The sequence below is a fragment of the Passer domesticus genome, chromosome 8 (genome assembly GCF_036417665.1).
Source record: "Passer domesticus isolate bPasDom1 chromosome 8, bPasDom1.hap1, whole genome shotgun sequence".
In the NCBI taxonomy this organism is placed as follows: domain Eukaryota; kingdom Metazoa; phylum Chordata; class Aves; order Passeriformes; family Passeridae; genus Passer; species Passer domesticus.
In genome coordinates this window covers 53676541-53696996 of record NC_087481.1, presented here as the reverse complement: position 1 = coordinate 53696996, position 20456 = coordinate 53676541, and the positions used below count along the sequence as shown (strand labels likewise).

General features: G+C 39.3%; 1 long non-coding RNA gene across 2 annotated transcripts; it reads right to left on the bottom strand.

Annotated features, from left to right (window-relative positions):
- Positions 1-1055: 1055 nt before the first annotated feature.
- On the bottom strand, positions 1056-20058 carry LOC135306885 (uncharacterized). Of its 2 annotated transcripts, none has more exons than XR_010367626.1 (3): positions 19746-20058; positions 16931-17044; positions 1056-1268 (listed from the first exon to the last, which is right to left on the bottom strand). It is a non-coding gene; the product is annotated as an uncharacterized LOC135306885 (long non-coding RNA). The 2 variants fall into 2 exon arrangements; XR_010367625.1 differs by lacking the exon at positions 1056-1268 and adding an exon at positions 7107-7423.
- Between the last annotated feature and the right edge of the window lie 398 nt (positions 20059-20456).

Genomic DNA, 20456 nt, shown 5'->3' with positions numbered 1-20456 from the left:
AACAAAGCTTCCAAATTTTCACAACAGCCACTGGTGTAAAACTTGAGGCATTTGCATTTTTAATTTCCCCTTGCCATGACTGGTTTTAATTAACAAAAATTACGGTGGCAATGATTGGCACTGATAGATGCTGAAACTAATTACTAAGATGGCATGAGTTAAGATTTAAAACGTAGATTTAATTTTGGAAAAGAACAAAGTAAATAAAAATCAGCTCTAGAGCCCTTACAAAGATTACAGATGGCACCAGTGAGCTGACCTGTCTCTTACAGGGAAGGGGATTTTGTCAGTATTTTTGCATGCAGTGCTCTGCCATATTTACTGAAGCCTTTCCCAAAGGCAGCTTCTCATACATTTGTTATTCCTCTCCATCTCTTTGATTAAACAATTGAGCCCCTTGTAGCTTTTCTATTTTTACATTTTTGATCCATTTGGTCGCTGTAGGGATATGTTTTCAAAGCTGTCTCAAAGCACACAAAGACTTTGGATGGTACCTCCTGCAGTCCTCAAAGGCAATGACATAATTAACAAACAGCTCTGAGTATATTAAAAATGTATTCCCACAATTTCATGGTTGAGGGGAAAAAAAAGATTTAGAAATTAGCTTGACTTGGGTTTTGTCATGTTTTGTTGCTCTTGGGTTTTTATATGGTAGGTCTTCTAAAAGTCAAAGAATAATGAAAGAAATACCAGAAACTAGGAGCAAAGCAGAAATGGAAAGAAAAAGAGAGAAAGGACTAGAGAGTGAAATTTCAGCCCCATCTATTAGTGAGAAAGCAAAGATTTTTAAAACCTTAGGGTGAATATGTCCTGTTTTTCCCTGCTCTGTTTTACACTTCAAATCAGCAAGTGGTTAACCATTTTTCTGTGTAATTCGTGGAAAATATTTGGCTAAAAAGATCCTGTTTTGTGTACCACAAAACGTGTAGTTACACAATTGTGTAACTGTTTCTTAATATCTTAGAGCTGAAACTTTTGATTACTAGAAATATCTTACTTTTGTTACATTTCAGTGCATGTTCTGCTTCTATATTTCACAACACATGCTTCACATATTGATTTTATATTAATAGTTTTAATTCATTGTCTCTGTCTTGTAGGTAACTTTTTTTTTTGTAAAGTTCCTTTTAACTTAGCCTATAAAATAGCAGCTTTTCTAAAAGTCAAGCAGCAGTTTCAACCAAGTTTCTCCCACAGGTTTGAAGTCCAAGAGGGATGATGGGATCTGCTGTCTCCTTCTCAAGTCACAGGGACTCAGTTCCCTCAGGCTGGAGATCAAATAGGCTCAAATCAGAAAAATGGAGACTCCACATTTCATTCTGAATGCAAACTCAACTGAAACAGGATTTCTCTCAGGAAATCAGAAGAGAATTTTCTTTGAAATGATGGATAAATAGCCAGCATGGGCTTCAGGGCATGAATTATTTCAGGCAGTCTCATTCTAATATTGTCCAAAGCACCTACTTCTACAGCCCATAAAGTGTACAAGAAATAAAACTGGATGAAGAAAGGCATGTCCTCTCACCAAAATGGTCAGGCACAGGAAAAAAACCAGCAGCCCACTTTAACTGTACCCTGCAAGATCTTTATTAATATTATTCTTGTAATAATAATGCACATAATGGCTGTTTTCAGCCATCCTAAGAGAGGATTTGATGAAGCTTACACAGTGTAAAATGATGCCCCTGTACTGAAATGAATGCAGCTCTGCTGAGTCCTGTGAGGTGTAAATCAGCTGATTGTTGGGAAAGTGGAGAAAATAAATGATGGTGGTATTTCAGCAGACAGAATTTGCTCAGATTTTAGGGATGCCAGGCTGAAGATTCCAGTATGAGCAAAAAAGTGAAACCCAGCCCTTCCTAACCACACTGACTGATAAACTTCCCACACTTGATAAACACCATTAAACCTTGGAGCAGGAAGCAGAGGGAAAGGTGCTGCCCCAGACTCCAACACTCTTTACAATGTATTTCCCCAGGACATTTTCATTTCAGAAAAGGGGCTGCAAATGCCTCATTTGCCAGGCAAACAGCACTTTTGGGATGGAGACAATCTTTAAGTAGGGGTGTTTTTAGCCTTCTCAGTGAGGAACTTTCTCAGTTATTCTACTTAGGCACTACTAGAGAACTGCAAGAAATCATGAGCTTCCTAAACTTGTCTATCTTTAAGAACACATGTATTTTTACCTGGAAAGCAAACCCCTTTCAAGGGCATTTGCTCAATGAGACATTTTCTCCCTTGCATCCTCCCCTTGGCAGGCAGAGCTCAAGGTGCTACTGAAGATTGCAGCCAACCCTGTGACCTCCTTTAAATAAAAACCTGAATTTCCCAGTGCTGTGAGACACAGCAGAGAACATTCACCCCTTGACTGGACCAGAATAAAAGCTCTCCTTTTGTTTTCCAGGTGTTCCCAAACATCCTATTTCCCTACAAGAATCCCCTGAGCACTCTTGTTATTTCTTAAGCAGCTGCAATGAGGACAGACATCAGCTGGATTATATTTTTAGATGAGCCTCACTTAAACTCCGATGTTTTCTCTAAATTACAGATCAGTTGATTGAATTTTCCTTTCTCACTGGCTTTCTTAGGGATACAGGTGTGCTCACCAGTGCCAACACTGCCCTCACCTTCACTTACAGCGTGTAAAATATTTTAAATTTCATCACAGAGCTGGAAGTCATGTCTGTCTGGCAAATTTAGTTGAAACATCCCAGTTTTCTTCCAAGAGCCCAGTTCTCCCCTCAGACTGCTGAAATTGGATTACACTGAGGAATAAATTGTGGAAGGTGCTGAGAAATGCCAACAGCCAGCACCTAAACCTTATAAGACTCTTCTTTTACAGATGAAGGTCTGAAACTCCTCCAAAACAATGAATAAAATCAGGATTCTTCCTGCAGATTTTTAAACATCTTGGAAAACTGACTCAATTTCAAGATTCCTAGAGAAGTTTTTCACTGCATTTACATTTATTACTGAGGAGTAGTTGCTCCCAAGTTGCCCTCAATACAAATCCACTCAGACACTTTGTTGGTAGAATACAAAATTTTGGTTAAGGAGCTAAGTTGACCTTTTTTTCAGTGCATTGCTGTACAGCTCACTGAGGTTGTTTTAATATGCTAGTAGAAATTCTGCTGGTGCACAACGCTGTTGTGATTTTCAAACAAATTCAGGCATAAAGTTTGTAACAGCATATTAATTTCTAGTCCGTGTAATTTTATGAACTTAAAAAGGGGAGGATGGAACTGTTCAGAACTGCTGCTTTTCATCCCAACACAGGTTTCCTGCAGGACCAGGACTGTGTCCAGCTCAGGGCTGTCAGCCCAGGCAGGGATTAGAGCCCAAGCAAACCTGGCAGGTGAGGATGACCACGATCCCACTGATGGTTCTGCTGGCACAGGGTGAGTTTGTTTTATCTTTTCCTCCATCCTTTGCTACCAATTCAGAGCAGCTAGGTGCTGGAATGCACACCTGATTCCCCAGTTCAAATGACCTGATTTTCCCTCCAATTAGGGGATGCTGATTTGCTTAATGCCTTTGAGAAACAGACTGTCCTGGGTCTGTACCTGTATCTGGACCTATAATACACACACTGGGTATTTATAGGTTTTCAATACACAAGCCTGAAAAAACCTTGGCTTCCTTCCTTGGCTGAAAACTGGGTTAATGAGGAGAAACATCTGCCAGTCTGGAGATTCAGTAGTCCTGGCCATGTGGCAAGCATCTCAACAAAGTAATAAAATCCAACAACTCAAATCAGGAGGAACACTAGGAATAAAAGTTATTCATTTATAAGAAAACTGTCAAGAAAAATCCTCTCTTTTTATTTCTGAGACGAGCTGCTAAAAGTCTCAGGACATGATTTGTGTCCTGCACTGAGGGCAGGAGATGCTGGAAGGGCAATGGTCCAGGGAACAGTGTCTGCACACAATCCCTTCCTCAAGGCCTGTGCAAACAGGGAACAGAAGGAGAGATGATGCTGATGAATTATTCATGAATAATAATGCACACTCTACTCTGAGGTGGGTATATGAGGCCCTCATCTCCATTTCCTCTCCTGCAAGCAGCTCAGGGAGCAGCTATCTCAGCTGAATAATCCAAACCCCCAGCATTTTGCTCTATATGGGATGAACAACAATGTCCAAATACATTTGTAAGTTCTCTAGCAAAGCTTCATAACCTCCAGGAAAAGAGCAGTTGTACATCCCCAAGCAGCACACAGTTGTTTATTAAATCTCTTGGCTGAAGTTTTGCATCCATTCCTTCTGGAAGATGCTGCACTGACAATCTGGCAGGGGCCTTGAGAGCTGCCCTGCTCTGTCCAGTGCCAGGGAGCAGAGCTGGAACAGATTTGTGCTGGGAGCACTGGCAGAGATGGGGCAAGGCTTCTGCTCAGTCTCAAGCTAAGGACAGCACATACTCAGAGTTTTGGTCTTTTGCTAAACAATCATCAAGGATTCAGTTTTAAATGGTGACTCGGAGTAATTTACATATAGGGAGTAGGGATTTAAAACCTTTGATTTCATTCCATCACGTCCAGTGGGTCCCAAAATGAAGATCCAGGGAATTTAGGTACTGAAAACTTCTGTAAATGCTTTCAAAAGGTAGACTGACATCTATGTAGGACACCATCCAAAACCATGAATCCAAAATCATGAACTCCTTTAAAGGAACAATATAAAAAAACCCCACCAGCAGGTGAAAATATAATTCAAAACGCTGGCTAAAGCCCATGGGTGATGCACAGTGCCTTGAGTTTGTATCCATTGTGATTTCATCTCAGTTTGAGTATTCAAGAGAAGCCTAATTTGAAAATCAAACAGCAGGTTCTGATTTCTGAAACAATTCAGAGTCAAACTGAGTTGAAACTTTTTTAAATGCTTATTTTATTTTATTCTACTGGCTAGGCAGAAATTCTTGAGGAAGGCTGGGAAGTGGGGGGGATTTGCTACAGCTGTCATTGCTTTAAATAAAATCTGCCTCAGGGCTCTTTGTGGTGCCTGAAATGCATCAGGCATGCAGGAGCTGCTCTAATGCTCAGTGTTTTCCAGGGATGCTGCACCAGTGCCATGCTGTGATGGAATTACACCTGGAATTCCAATTAACCAGTTCATTGGGAGTACCCTTCTCTAAATAATGAAAGGAACTCTTATATCCACTGGAACAGTCCCAGGGAGTGAGTACCTAATTTGTGCATTTCCCACTATGAATCATAACCTTCCTATAATAAAATGTAATAGGATTGAACATAGTTCTTTGATAAAAATGTACAGTATTGTTAGAAAGATGCTAAATCTTCAGTTTGCAGGATTGGTAAGGAGCTTTTGGGTTGTTGGTTTTTTTTTTTTTTTTTTTTTTTTTTTTTTTTTTAAATCTGATACAGCAGCTGTTGAAACAAATTGTAGTCCCAAGGGGTTTCAAAGTGAAAAAATAATTAAAAATTAGCATAATAATTTCACTAGAGGGCTCTCATAGTTTGGATGTTTATTCCTTTTCTATTTAATTTCCTCCTTATCAGGGATGCAATGCACACACCTTCCTGCAATATGGAAAGAGAAAGGGGTAATATTGCAAGAACAATAAATCATTTATGATAGGAAGTTTTCTATCTTGATGCTATGGGCGAAATTAGGGGTAGTGGGGAACAAACACCCATGTGGGTAAAATGAAAACTATTTTCCACCACCACAAAGATACTTACAAAGCTTTGTCACAAGGATGATGACTCTGGCAGCATTTTAATTGCATCTGTTATCTGTGGGCGTGGGCAGCCCAGTGAAACTCATCTGAGAGCTGCTTGGATGTGTCTTCATTAACTGATGACATTAAGCTAATGATAAAATAATGATCTGTGCAGGACTAATGTTTTTATTGTAATGTAATAACCCATGAAGAGTGTGTTTTGGATTGCTTTGGTATAAATCCTTTAAATAATTGCAAAAAGGGATTTTTACAAGGCTATTTTCTTCTCCCAGGATGTCCAACAAAAGGAAACACCAGGGCAGGTGGCCTTTGCAGCATACAGTCAACAGTGATTTGATAAAGAGTTGACTGAGATGACATTTTTGGTTGCAAACCTCATCCATTTTTCAGGCTTGAAGGGACCCTTCATTTCCTAACTTAGGTAGAGCTCCTTCCCTTGGATGCCCTGACTGTGACATACAGAAAAGGTTTAATTATTAGAGCTGGACAGATAAAAACAAATAACATGTTTTCCATGATAAAAGGCACATAGAATAGTGATTTTTTTTCATATATCCTTCACAAGACTCACAACACACTGCACACAGCAAATAACTAAAAACACTTAAAAGCAGTACTTCATTTTCAGGTAGCCTGAGTCCTTTGCACATGCAACTCACTGTTGGAAAAGAGTCCTTGATTGCATGAATTAACCTCCATTTTCAAAAGTAACAGTGATTCAGATGTGAAAATCCCGGAGTGGTTCAACAAGGCAACAAACAAATGGTTTAGGACACTCAGAGGCATCCAAGCAATCCAAGCCTGGCTTAGCCCTTGCCCAGGCTCTGCTGCCTCAGTGAGCCAGAGGATGCTCTCAGCTGCCACATGGCCAAGGTTTTACACCCTACACTTCCAGCAGAGTACAACAGGTTGTAGCTATCCACTCCTAAGGGTAGTTTCTCTAATTACATGCCAGCTAAAGATGTAATAATGACACAGAATTTGGTAGCGGATATTTATTCCTGTTTTATAGCTTGTAGGACATCTAAGTTCAGGATGAAGAATTTCCATGCAGTAATAGGCTCCATATAGGTATTTTCATGTGCTCATTATCTAAGCACACTGTTTGCAAAGGTGATTTATTGCAGCCAGCATTTCCTTGTTATTTGTGGTGGGATTTGTTATTAGCCACACTTAAGTGAAACATCTGCTCACACCACTCTGCTACATCTCTTACAGAAACAAAAACTTTTCCAGGCACAACCAGAGCATATTAGAAATGGAATCTCACTGCCTTTGCTTCAAAACACTGGGGTGATGAGGAACATGGACTATTTTACATTTTGTCTCAAGAGAGTTATAAATAATGAATCCTCAGGGATTCATAGCACAGGGCCACTGAATGTCACTATTTCAGTTTTCACCTATAGGATGATGGCAAACCCCAATTTTTCATCCTATGTATTCTCTCTCTCTCTCTCACCACCATCAGAAATTCAGTTTTTTGCCTTAATAATTGCAATCATCCTTCCACACATAATTCTGCTTTTTTCACAGAGATTTTCCTCTATGGTTTGGTTGTGACTGACTGGATATTCAGGGCCTTTTTCCTCAAGACTCCTTGTTAATCCCTAAAGGCATTCTCTAGTTTCCTTTCATCTTCTACCACTTCTTTGAAGTTGGGGGCTCTTTTCTTTATCTCCCTTGAAGCTTCCAGGCCAAATTTTCAGAATTAAAGCTGAAACTGCAAAGAGCAGAATGGCATAAAGATATATATTGTTAACTTGGGCTGTGCTTGAGCATGAAATAAAATAAAACATCTCAGCCAAGCAAAAGTGCACTGAAGAGCAGGAGGACTGAAAATAGCCCAAGTAGCTGAAACCAGACATTGCTCTAAACTCTGAGTTTTCTTGGTTTTGAGCCCAACAAAGTATGAGCTGCCTCAATGCTCTTTTAAAATGTAATAATGTAATACAGCTAAAGGAAAGTTATACACTCCTTGTTATTGATCAGAAGCCATTAAAAAAAGAAGAAAAAAAAAAAAGAAAAAAAAGTCAGATGTGGAAGAAATGACGTCCCACAAGGAAAAGACAGAGGAGAGCTGCAGAAAAGCCTGGAGAACTCCATGGGGCAGCAGCAGCTGTAGGAGGCACCTCCTGATGTTTGCCCTTCACTCCCCACGTTTTTAAATGTTCCCAAAAAGTCTGGAAACTTGTATTTATAGCTGTTCTCAGAGCAGCTGATTACTTCTCAGACTCCATGATAAATTGCCTCAGTTAATATCTTTTTTCACAAGAATTACAGTCTTCAATTTAATAGAGTTATAAAAGCATAACTTGAACTCTCCTGATTTCATTGTAAAGCAGGGAGATTTGGAAGGATTTAATACTGATAATCTGCTTGGCACAAAGAATGTAAGTGTTCATCAGGTGTGTATTTCTGGGCATGCATGGACTGCAAAACAGGATTATAAAAACATTGAAAAGAATGATAAACTAGACAAAGACAATGAAAACTATAGATTATGGGATTCTGATTAGCACAGTATTACATTTTGTGATATGATGATCATCCTAAAATGAGATGCTATAACAAAATCAATGCTCACTGCTCCCTTTGCAAGGGTTTAATAGGGAGAAGTAAAATCCATGAAGATCCTGACCAGCCCTTAGCAACATCCCTGTGACTGTAATAAATTACATAAAGGCATTCAGGCAGTAAATTACTCAGAGATTGTTACAGATCCAACTTCTCCAGAATGTCTCTTGCATTAACATGCAACCTCACACAGGTATCTCTCATAGAAGGTACTGAACTGTGAGTTTTGCCTCCCTAGGTCTGGCTTTCTCAAGGCCTGGCTTTATTATCTGCAGTTTTACAGGGCTAGCACCAGCACAATCCTTTGTATCCATACTAATCTCTTTCCTTTCTCAGGCCAATTATTCAAATCATTAATTGTTAGCACTTAATGAAATGTCTTGGTTCCAGACATGTCAGAAGTCAATATTGTTTGTCAGCCCAGTGAGCTCTCAATGCATTCTCTAATTAACAAAGCTCATGCCAGTGATACCTCTGCTGCAATTCTGCTTTTAGCTCAAGCTCAGCCTCTGAGTGTTTACAGACATTATTTTGTACAGAAAAATGTGTTGTTCAAGAAACAGCTTTCACTGGAAACTGCTCTTTACATGCAGCCCAACAAAGGGAGTTGTTCCACAAGCTCACTCCTCACCTGACTGAAATGATAATGCTGACCTGCCTGTAAAAAACTGAGCAGTCACCACAAAAAGTTTTCCTTTTTCTAGGGGACATTCTTCCACTCTCACTAATTTTCTGGACTATTTACTCTACATCAGCCCCTCTGAAATGGGAAATGTTGATGCATTGCAGTCTAAGTCAGGGAGAATTGGTTTAACAAAAGGTCAGGCTCAAAGGGTTCCTGTCAGCTTTCAGTGAGTGATACCATTAGTGGCCTTTTTCAGAGAGGCTAAATGGCATTAGTGATGCTGCCAATTTGTAATTTTAACAGAACAATCTAAGTTCACCTGGAGGGATTCTTTTGATTTTTTATTTCTTGATTTTTTAAGTGCTTCCCCACCCCCCATATGCTGACTTGCTTCCTGACCTTGGAGAAATTAACACTGACTATACCTTTATTTTCTCTCCTTTTAGGAATGTGGCAATACTTATCTAAATGCTGCCTTAACTTTCAGACAAAAGCTCTGATGAGCAAATATCATTAGGACAGGAATACTAAAAAATAGTCACAAGGCAATATAGAAGCCCCATTTTCACCATTGCCACAGAAGATTAAGTACCAAATATGCTGAAATATTTGCTAGATAGCAATAGAATAATAATCCTAGAAGAAATTGCTCTTCAGAAGAGAACAGAAGAACAGCACAGAACTGACTAGCATGCAGGACTTTCAGCTCCCACTACATTTCACTGACAGAACCAGCCAAAATTCCTGCAAGTTAAATCCCCAAATGTTGTGTTGGAAGAGGTTTTCAGTAATTTTCACTGAAGTTGGCAAAGAGAAAAAAAAAAAAAAAAGGCACTATAGATCTTCATGCTTACCTCAATGTAAATTGAATTTTTGTGCACTTTCAGACCTCTTACATTCAATAGAACACTGAACCACCCAGTGGGATGTACACCTCTGCATTTTTCCATCCTGACTAGAATCAGGGATCTTGGGCACCAACTGTGCAGTGATGAGAACTACCAGATTTGCTCTCCTGGACACAAGAGTGGGTTAATCTGAACAAGCAATGTGGAGGGGTCAGGAGGATGGGGACAGAGACTGTCAGGCAGATAGCCACACGTTTAGGATCTCAGCAGCCTCTGCCACTTCTAGAACTGGGCTCAGCTCTGAGCTAAGCAGGGAATATCTGTGGCAGTTTGTCCAACACGACAACGTGGCCGTGTCAGTAAAGACACAACCATGTCACAGTTTAAATAACAGTGAAGGATGGGCTGGTTGATGCCCCAGTGACATAAAATAAAGAGGAAAGCCACCCCACCTTGCTCTGTCTCATCACATAGAAATATTCACACAGGTTAACTGAGGGAAGCTGTAAACCAGAACTATTGCACAGCCTAAATTGGTATTTATGAAGCAGGTAGAGCACGCCAAAGGAAGAATCTCATAATGAAATTTCAAGTAAGAAAAAAAAAAAAAAGCAAACAAATAAATCAACCACTTTTATCAGATTTCAATACATTGAATGGAAGCCAAAATAATAATGTAATCACTTCTTAAAGATCAGACCAAAACTGTCTCTTTGATTTCAGGGTCAGCATCTGGATCATTAAATTCCCTTTGTTACACATCAACCCATCATTATTTATCAGTCTGATTTTACAGCAGCCAGGAAAAGCCTGGATTCAGCTCCAAGACACTCTCTTCTTTTTATAATTAAGACCAACACACTGAATGATTTCTTCCCCTACACCCTGCACCTGCAGTGCCATGCTCCAGGCTGTTGGCTAACACATCCTCACTGATTTACAAAACACAGCACAACTGACATTTTGCCCACAATTTCCACACTTTGTTTTTCCCCCTTCCCCAGGATAATTTAGAGCCTGAATCCCATGAATGGCCTGAACCAGATGTCACACAGGTGTCCCCCTTTGGTTGTCTCAGTCTGAGGTGAAGCTTTAGATTTGAGGATACCAAAGTGACCTTTAGACAGGAAATACTCATTCCTTCTTAGGAAGCAAGAATTGAAGGCAGGAAAAGGAGGTGGAATTCAAAATAATCTTTAGGAATCTTTTAGTTGTTGAAGCAGTTTCCATCTAAAATGACCATGATGCATAATGAAAGAGCATTGGAATTACCCAAGTGCATTTAAATTAGGTAAGTTAGATAAAACAAAATTAATCACACGAGAAAAAGAAAAAAAAAACCAACAAAACAAAAGGGACATCCTAGAGTAAACAGGTGAGAGAAATAAAATCTACATGGACAAAAATTACCTTACTAGAGTGCAGAGAGAAAAAGGGAAGGAATCTATACTGGAAGCTTGAAAACAAAAATTCTCATTAAAGGATGAAAAGAAAATACCTGGAAAGAAAAATAGCTGTGCAAAGAAAATCAAAAATACAAGAGAAATCCATGTACTTGAAAGATTGTGAAGAAATTATGAAATAAGTAAGTGTACACAAGACCAAAAATGCTCTGAAGGGAAATGAAACCAAAGAGAATTGGAAAGTAAACGAACAAGAAGTGCTCAAGCAGAGGAAAGAATATAAAAAATTTGTATTGGGAGGACGGAGTATGTTGCATTATATTTTATAGAAGGATAGAGCTTGTTTACCACTCAGAACCTCTTCAGACTAAGAAAGTGAGAAAGCTTGAAATTAAACTCAATAGGAGAATTTCCCTGAAGCCTGATGAGGGACTCTGGTTTTACAAAGACATATTTTTCCTATTTTATTTCTGTTTCCACACACTGCCCCTTTCCATTACCTTAAAGTCAATTCTCTGATAATCCCAGTTAGCAACACTTGCATTTCTTTCCTGCTCCCCTTGCTCTGGCTGTCACTTTACTACCAGCAATAAAGTGTATGCATGATCTTCTTTTCAAATTAATGTGTGAAGTTGCAGTAATTAAGCAATAAATGAAAGAATAAATGAAAAGCAAAACAAGTCTCAGCTTTCACTGGTGCTAATAAGAAACAAGGCATTACAGTGGTGTTATTCCAAAATCAGGCAGTGTTGAGAGCAAAAGTCCCATGCAATTGGTTGTGTCTACAACACACAGTGCCAAGGACAAAACAAAATAATAGGCTTTCAGGTTTCAAAATGGTTTTGTAGTATTAATTAATGTCAATATATTTCTTAATTATTAATTATTAAATAATTAAGTTAGTATATTTAACTAACTTAACTTCATATATTAATTAATAATATTTAAGTATATTTAAGTACTATTTTTGCTGATTTAAAATATATTTTTACTAGTCATTTCTATTCTTCAAGAAAATAAATTTTAAAATGCAAACAGTCTTTTTCAGTCTTTTTTCAGTTTCAGTTTTTTTCACAGACCAATAGTGTACACAGGTATTAAATCTGAAGTAAAGAGCTATGGAAGTACCAAGACAAGGAGAAGCTGTGCTTTAATTAACAGTCATTGATCATTAACAGCTGATTCCTGACACAGGGAAGATGTTCAGCATACCTTGAATTTAAACCTGCTGATGTCTGATGGAAGCCAAAATTGACACAAGCAGGTTCAGACATGCTCTGCTGAGGGTTTTTTACAGGTGCACACAGATTCAGAACTGTAAATATAATTATTTGATGACTCATTTATTTGTTAAAAGAATGCACGAGTTGGTTTATGGCTGCAACATCCAAAGCATCTAAAAAGAGACATCAAGCAGAGCCATATTTCATGTTCATGCTGGCACAGCAGCCTGTCAGGAGGTGTTTGCCACCTTCACAGCCCTCAGACACACACCCCCCTCTGCAAGGGGAGCTTTTCAGCAACTAAATAATGGCAGTGATTAGCAACACACCCAAAATAACCCACAGATGGTTGTAGACTCATTATGAGTAAGGTTGCTGGGTTTAGGTTTATTTTATTTTATTTTATTTTACTTAGTTTAAATCCTTCAAAGCAACTAAACTTGGTGGATTTGTCTGAAGTATTGTTCATAGGCAATGTAAGTTAATTGATTATTTATCAGGAAAATCTGAATAACAGAGGGGCAGTCATGGGAGAATTTAATGTCAGGGTTAAAGCCCCACTCTCTCCTGAATCTCCTGTAGGCATCTGTTTAACAAAATAGAGAAGACAATCCATTAAGATGTCTGATTAGTGTTTTGGTGTATTTATTCTCTAGGTATCACAGATTTTCCTGTGATGGCTCATTTCCTCTAGGAGAATTCTCTGCTCTTCAGAGATTCCAGCTCATCTCCAGCCCAGTGTTCACATGGGGTGGGACAGGAGCTCAGCTGTGAAGTGGGTTTGGCAGTGCATGGTTGTAATCCCAACCACTTCCACAATTTAAACTGGATAAGAAGCAGTGTTTCCTCTGTGCTATAATCCCACTATTCCAGAGTGGCAGAGTGCATTAATAAATATCCCCTCCCTGAATTTGGGGCAGCAGCACCCCATGGAGATTTTGGGAGGTGGGGGCACAAGGGCTGCCTCTGGCCTTTCCTTCACTCCTGGTAGCCCCATGAGAGGGATGCCATGGCAGACATTTTCCAGAATTCCCATAAAACTCCTGTCTCTGATTCTCCCCAGCCTGTGCTCTCCTGTGATAATTCACCTGTGGGGAATTTTGGAAGGAATTTCAGATGGGACCTCTCAGTTTTTTAGATGATGAGGTTTATTTTTCTTATCTTCTACAGAGACAGGAAGGGTGAGTTTAGCTCACATTGTTACTGCATGGTTTAGAAGGTCACAAGACCTTTTAGTTACAAGATATTTTAAAGATTTATTGGCCAATAAACCACTGCCAACAAGGACATTTATGGTTTTGACCCAATCCTTATGGACTCATGCTACAGTATAAGCTTTCTTAGCCAATTGTGTTATGACACACAGTGCTGCATTCTGAACTCCTTGTTTACCTTTGTAGCTACTTTATTTTTTCTATATCGTAAACTCTTAACTTTCCTTTACTCAGCTTAACATGTCTCTGTTTTAAACTCTAAATCCACATTCTCACTTCTAGCACCTCAGTTTGGAAGCCTTTTCCAAGGTCTCAAATCAAATCCTGTGTTTAATTCTGAGCTTTGGCTCACAGCCCCAAAGTGCTGAGTTCTTTGCATTTCAGATTCTAACACTCTCCCTTGCCCTGCTCTGCTCCAGACAGCCCCAGTTCACACACAGCACAGGAAAATGTCATCATTTCCCATCACTGCTGTCCCTCAGTTCCCTGGCTCTGGAAAGCTATCAACTCATTCTGAGTTAACTTTGATATTTTAATTGCATTTGGAAGATTTCCCTTCCAGTGAGCTATGGCAGCAAAGCCATTCCAATGGCTTGCATTTACTTGCCCCTTGTCATAAATAAAAAATATGCTTTTCAGAAGGAGTCACATTTGTCTGGATGTCTGGGATTCACTGACAAATAGCTTTTCCCTTTCTGAACAGCACAGAAGAAGCCAAATTCCATGTTTCATACACAGTGCTCATAACCACCCCAGACATCTCCAGAATTCTATTTGTCACTGCATTTCTATGCTCATTTCCTCCCAGATGCAGCTTTTGTTAATGACAATGAGCTTTCACTTCAAACAAAGCGAATTTTCAGGTACAAATGTGATTCATTGCAAGCACAGAAAGCGAGAGCTGGGGCTGTGCATGGATGGAATCCAAGAGCACACAACTCCCTACAGCAAAAGAAAAATGCTGGAGACAAAGCCCCATCTCATTATATCAGTCTGTGTGTGGATAGCCAGCCACAAATCGCTGCCTGGGGCTGTTGCACCATCATTTTGGAACCCTCTGACAAGGACAGTTTGGACTTTTAATGCCTTCCCTATGGAAAGTAATTAGGGTGGATGAAAAACTTTAGTGCTGCAGTGATTCGTGGCTTTTCTCTTCCCGCTAATTGTTCTGATTGAAAAGGGAACCTTTGCTGCAGCTCTGAGGACAGTCAGGTGTTTTACAGCCCTTTCTCCAGAGCTGCTGGGAGCTCTCCTGGCTGCTGGACAAAGTCCCACAGCTGAGGAGTGGGAGGATTTCCATTGCCCTGGGGACAGCACTGCAGCAGGGAAGGAAAGCTGCCCTGGCATTCCTCCTGCTGTCCTGCCCATCAATCTCCCACCACACTCCTGGCTATCTTAGGCAATATTATTAGAAAAATTAATACAAGAAACCTCTTGGCTACTTCAAGAGGTCAAAAACCAGAGTAGAACAATCTTTCTTTTGTTGTTTTTAATACTTCACCACACTTTCCATTCACCTGGCTGTGCTAAAATGCATTAATATGTGCATATTAACTTTTCTAATCGGGGTTTTTCTGCACAGATATCAGGATGTTGTTTCCACCCAGCAGCCAATTCAATCTAGTTTTTTGTCTGGCAAAAAAATTAAGGAGTTTTCCAGAAGGTACTAGAAGGAAACAATTAACAGATGATCTTCCGTGACTGCTCTTGACAACATTGTACACTTCATTATTGTTTGTCATCTCTTGTCCTCAGCACAAAAGCAGACAAAGATTTTCCCGGGGGTAAATCTTTGTCAAAATGTGCTGCTATGCTGACAGGTTCAAATTAGTGGTTGATGGGAATTACCATAAAACTTGGCATCCTTCCTATTTGTCACTGAAAATGCAGTTTAATTGATGAAAGCAGCAGCAGGTGGAATTAAAGCTTGTCTGTTTAACACTCTAGTGATAGATAGCAGAGATTTAGAAAATTAATTCTGAGTTTAGAGAGTAGCTGGTGTGAAAGAACAGATCAGAGCAGGGAATTGGGGAACTTGGGTAAAAGAAGGGTCCAGTGTGTTAACCAAAGAGATGGGTATGAGACAGCAGACTGGAAGGTGAAGAAATTGTGGCACAAGTGAAAAAAAAATAAAAATTTGACATTCAAATGGATAAATACAAGGAAAAATGAGTTTTTTAATACAAACTATTCATATCCTTTTGGTTTACAGCCAGATGTTGGTCAATGTTTTTCACTGGCTAGTTTTTTACCTCACAAATAAAAAATTCCTCTGTGCTGAAAGCAGGAGGAAAAGTGCTTGAAAATCTGTGCTCATTTCCCTGCTCTGCTGTGAGGTTTTTCTGTGCATTTTCAAATGCAGTTTTCCTACCTAGACCATGATTAGATGCTCTGTTGAGCATCCAACATCTACAGCAATAGAGACACTTGTAGCAAGAAAAATAAAACTCATTAAACCTGGAAAACCACTGAAGAAATCTACTTTTCTGAGTTCTCTATTAATAAAGAAGATTAGATGTAGAGGTGTAAACGAACAAACCTGAATCTTTCATTTATTAGGATTCTTTACTTTGTGTAATTGTTAAAACCCTGAAGTTTTCCTGGACTTATGCTTATGAACTGAACAATAAAACTTCAAAAGGAGTTTAAATAGGATTACCCAGGCTAAATCTCAGGCTTCAATACTCAGCACTTTCTTGATCCACGTAGAATACTGCCTGTTGATAATGCAGGGCAGATGGTGTACAAACCCCCAGCCTCCAAAAAATCGTGTTAGCACAGCTTCATTTAAGAGGCTGGAAGTGTTTGGTCTGCATTTTAATACCATAAGACTTAATCTGTTTAACATGGCTAGGAGAACAGTATTTTCCACTCTGCATTCAGAGTAACTTTCCATGACAAACACTGGGGAAAAGGTTTAAATAAGTCATGAAGAATTGTTCTTTTTCTTCCCCTCTCTAATTTCTTGCATTTTCCTATTCCACCAGGAACATCTGCTACAGCATTCCCAGGTTCCACCAGGCAAATAACTCACATTTTCACCATCCACTGCTTATTTTGCTGGTTCTCAGCTTGGGAACAAGATTGGCATCACTTGCTCTGTGCAAGGCATTCCTGGAGGATTTGTGGGAATCTGAGCCACAACCAGCTCTTGAACCTGATCTATTGCAAGTGCAGCAAAAGGAATATGTAACAATAAAGCTTTGCTGTTTATTTCTTCTGAAGATATCAAATTATCATGCAGTGAATGTACTTATTCTCCTCTCTGCATAGATCTGTCAATTAAATAAACATCTTGATCGTTCTTTCTTTCTCACACATATTTCAGACAAACACTGACCTGTTACATCCCTCTTCTGTGACTCTTCAGTTTGGCTGAGGATTTTTTCCAGCAAAATCTCTCATCCTTCTCACAGGACAACAGAAACACTCTGCCCCAAATCAGATCTTTGCCCTTAACACAAAACATAAACCACTTTGGTTAGCTCTTATTTTTTACTTTGTATTAAGCAGCAACACAGGCCAGTATTTATGAAGATGTCAAAGCACAGCTCTAGGTTTTCATAGGCTTTCAGTTTATTATGGTTAGAAATAACATAACAAAGTAGTCACCTTACCTGCACTTTCCAGCCATTCCATATCCAATAACCCCAGTAGGGTTATTAGATAACAGCCAGAAAAGCAGTAACTTCCCAATGAGAAAGGAAATGGAAATGTCTGGTAGGAAATACAGGAAATCAGCACCAGAAGGAAACTGCTGAGCATGGCTGCTGAATAAGCAGGCAGGTTCAAAAGCAGCCAGAGGGGAGCAGGTACATGAGGGCACAGAGCACCATTTTCCATCATTTTCCATCTTTCATCCCAGTGTTTTATTTGAACTGACCTACTTGGCATCACAAAGATTTCAGATGCTTCTGTTGCTAAAATACTTCTGTAACTCACAATAAAGAGCTTGGGGCAACAGTCAGTGTTAGTCTTACATTTGTAAATCACCTTCTAAAAGGTTGGTTTATAAGACACAGTTTAGCAAGTTTCACCCTTCCAAAAGGGCATGCAGAATGAAAACAGAATAGAAATCTTTTTTTACCTCCACTGTGGGTTTATTTTTTAACTTCCAAGCAACGGCCAGTCCATCATCTGTTGCCTTCCAGGTATGGATCTGCCCAGCTCTCCCCTGCCAGTGCCTCTGGCCAGACCCTGAACAGCTGAAATTACTAAATGCTCCTCTAACTGCTACTTGGCCTCACACCAGAGGAATTCTTATGCCCAGTCATGCGTAACACTCATAATATTAGACAGATTTAACTTAGTTTTGTTTCTAATAAATTGTGTTAACCATTAACTCCAATGATAGAAGCCAACTCATCTCTCAGCCCACTATTTCTCCATTTTTTTTTTCATTTAATCTGTTATCTGTGTTGCTAATATTTTGATTAGAACCAAAACAATTATGTAATAGCTGTTATTACACATTCTACTCTAATTATTCCTGGCTGCCACAGCCAGGATTCAGGATTCTGGTGCCCAAGATGCTGTGTGCTCTACCCAGACAGGATAATTTTTGTGCAGCCCCCATCAAGCTGGATTGTTTCTATTTCAGTATAATGGGTTTATTTCACTTTAACATTTCCCCTATTTAGGACAATTTTACAGACCTAGCTTTCATTTCTTTTCCGTCCCTGAACATTTTCCTTTGCCTAGTGAGTGGAAATCATCTCAGCATCCTCTAATGTCTGTGTTCTTCCAACAACATTCATTTAGAGGGTACACAAACACTTCCACTTGTTGATATTTTGAAATTTGGAGCTAATTGCATCAATTTCTTTTCAAACAGCCTTATCAAGAGTAAAGCAAGAGGGGGCTGGTATTCCTGGTGTAGCACCTGAAGGTGAGTGTTAAAGACAGGAGACAACTTTTTTATCATTATTTCCCTCTTCAGATGTCCTCTGAATATTAAAACAAGCAGTTGGTAGGAAAATGCAATATTTTATTGCACTAACTGTGTAATCCAAAAATAAACTGATATATCCAAAAGAAACAGACACATTCTTGGGCCCATAACACTGGGTGCAATGGCAAAGGAGTTGCAGAAAACAGGTTCAGGAGTAAAAACCCATGGAAATAAACCCACAAAACCCCACCCCCAAACCAAGCAGAGTATTTCTTGGTTCTATTTAATCTCAGACAAATCTGTCACCCCCCTGAGTTCACAAGTGACCAACATCCTCACCATACTCAGTGAAAACTAAGATTTTAAGCACACATTGAAGAGTAAAAATTACACAGATGCTGCATCTCCAGAACTTGAAACATCCACGCACAAGCAAAAAAGTGAAGCTCCAATTTACCCAAAGGTTCAATGTACCCAAACCTTTGAAACCCTGGAGATGTGAAGCATCTGTAACCACATATTAAATTTGCTCCAAGGGAAAAAAAAAAAGCAGAAAAACTAAAATAATTTTAAATGATGCATAACTAGGGCTAGTTTTCCAAGCAGAAAATTAAATCTGCCATTATTTTCCATTCCTCAGGATTCTTAGAAGAGCTTCATTCCCCATTGAGGAATCTCATGTTTTCATTTTAGTTTTGCCCTGGTTTGCCCCACAGCTTCTGATCTTATCAAAGTCCACCATGTTCAGCATCTGCTGAAGTGTTTGCTCAATGATCTAACAAGAAACCCAGAACTTCAAAGATAAAGAAGAATTTCTTGATTTGAAGAAAATAGAGAAAGGAGGCATGAGGGAGAGAACTGGTGGGGGAAAGCAGAGTGAGTTTATTTCTTCACAAGTCCATAGAATTTATATAATGAAAAACAGAAAGAAAGAAAATATTTCTTTTTTTCGGTTTGGTTCTTACACAGCTCAAAAGTACAACCTTTAAAAATTAATAAGCAGCTAATAAAATTTAATTCCCTTTGCCCCAACAGAACTTTTCTTGCCCTCAGAAAATTCCCAAGATTCTGTAAAATGAGTTACAGAAAGGCAGTGCTCTTAAGCTGGCATCAACATATACAGTGTTAAAACCACTGAGATTTATTTTTCTTTCTTAACATAGGAAAGAAAATTATTTTTTAACACATGCAGAGTTCAGTAGAAAGACAAATCCCATCCCTCCTGCTTTCAGATCATGTATATGTGGAATTAAAATGAACTTACTCTTTCTCTACTGCTGCTTCCAAGTTGCACTGTCAGACACAGCCTCCAAGGAAGGAGAAGAGTGAGCTATTGTTCTGGTTTCAAAATAAGCAACGCCACTAAGCCCATTCAAAAGAACAGAATAAAAAATAAAATTAAAGTGACCCGAATCTGAAATGCTCTAATTAAAGGAAATAAAACACATGTACAAAAAATAAAAAAGAAAAACAACCCACTACACACAAGAACCTCCAAAACAAACCCTAAAAGTGAAAAATAAATACAGCTAAGAGCTTTTCCTGGGTGAGCCCCATCCCTGAAGAGCTGTTCTGACCTTGCTCCAGGGGCTCTGGCACAGGTGGGTTCCCATTGGTTTCAGCTGCCCAGATTTTGGAGCAGCTGCTCCCTGCACTCCACATCAGGACTGTGCCTCTGCTCGGGGGTTTGGGTCCCTCCTGTGCTGGAATCCTGCTCTGCCTGCAGCAAGGAACACAGGGGATGGGTCAAGAGAAGAGTTTTAGAAATTCTGGCAAAGCCAGAGAGCTTTAGATGTGTCTGGGTCACCATGAGGAGTTCTCTTTACACCGAGATTAGGTTTAATTTAGTAAATACTTGTAGTCCCATGTAGTGTAAATGTGTAGTTGTCTTACAACTTAATGTGATTGGCAGATGTTTACTGATGGAAATGTGTTGGTCAGTGCACCTCTCTAGAAAGAAGGGATCAACTGGAAT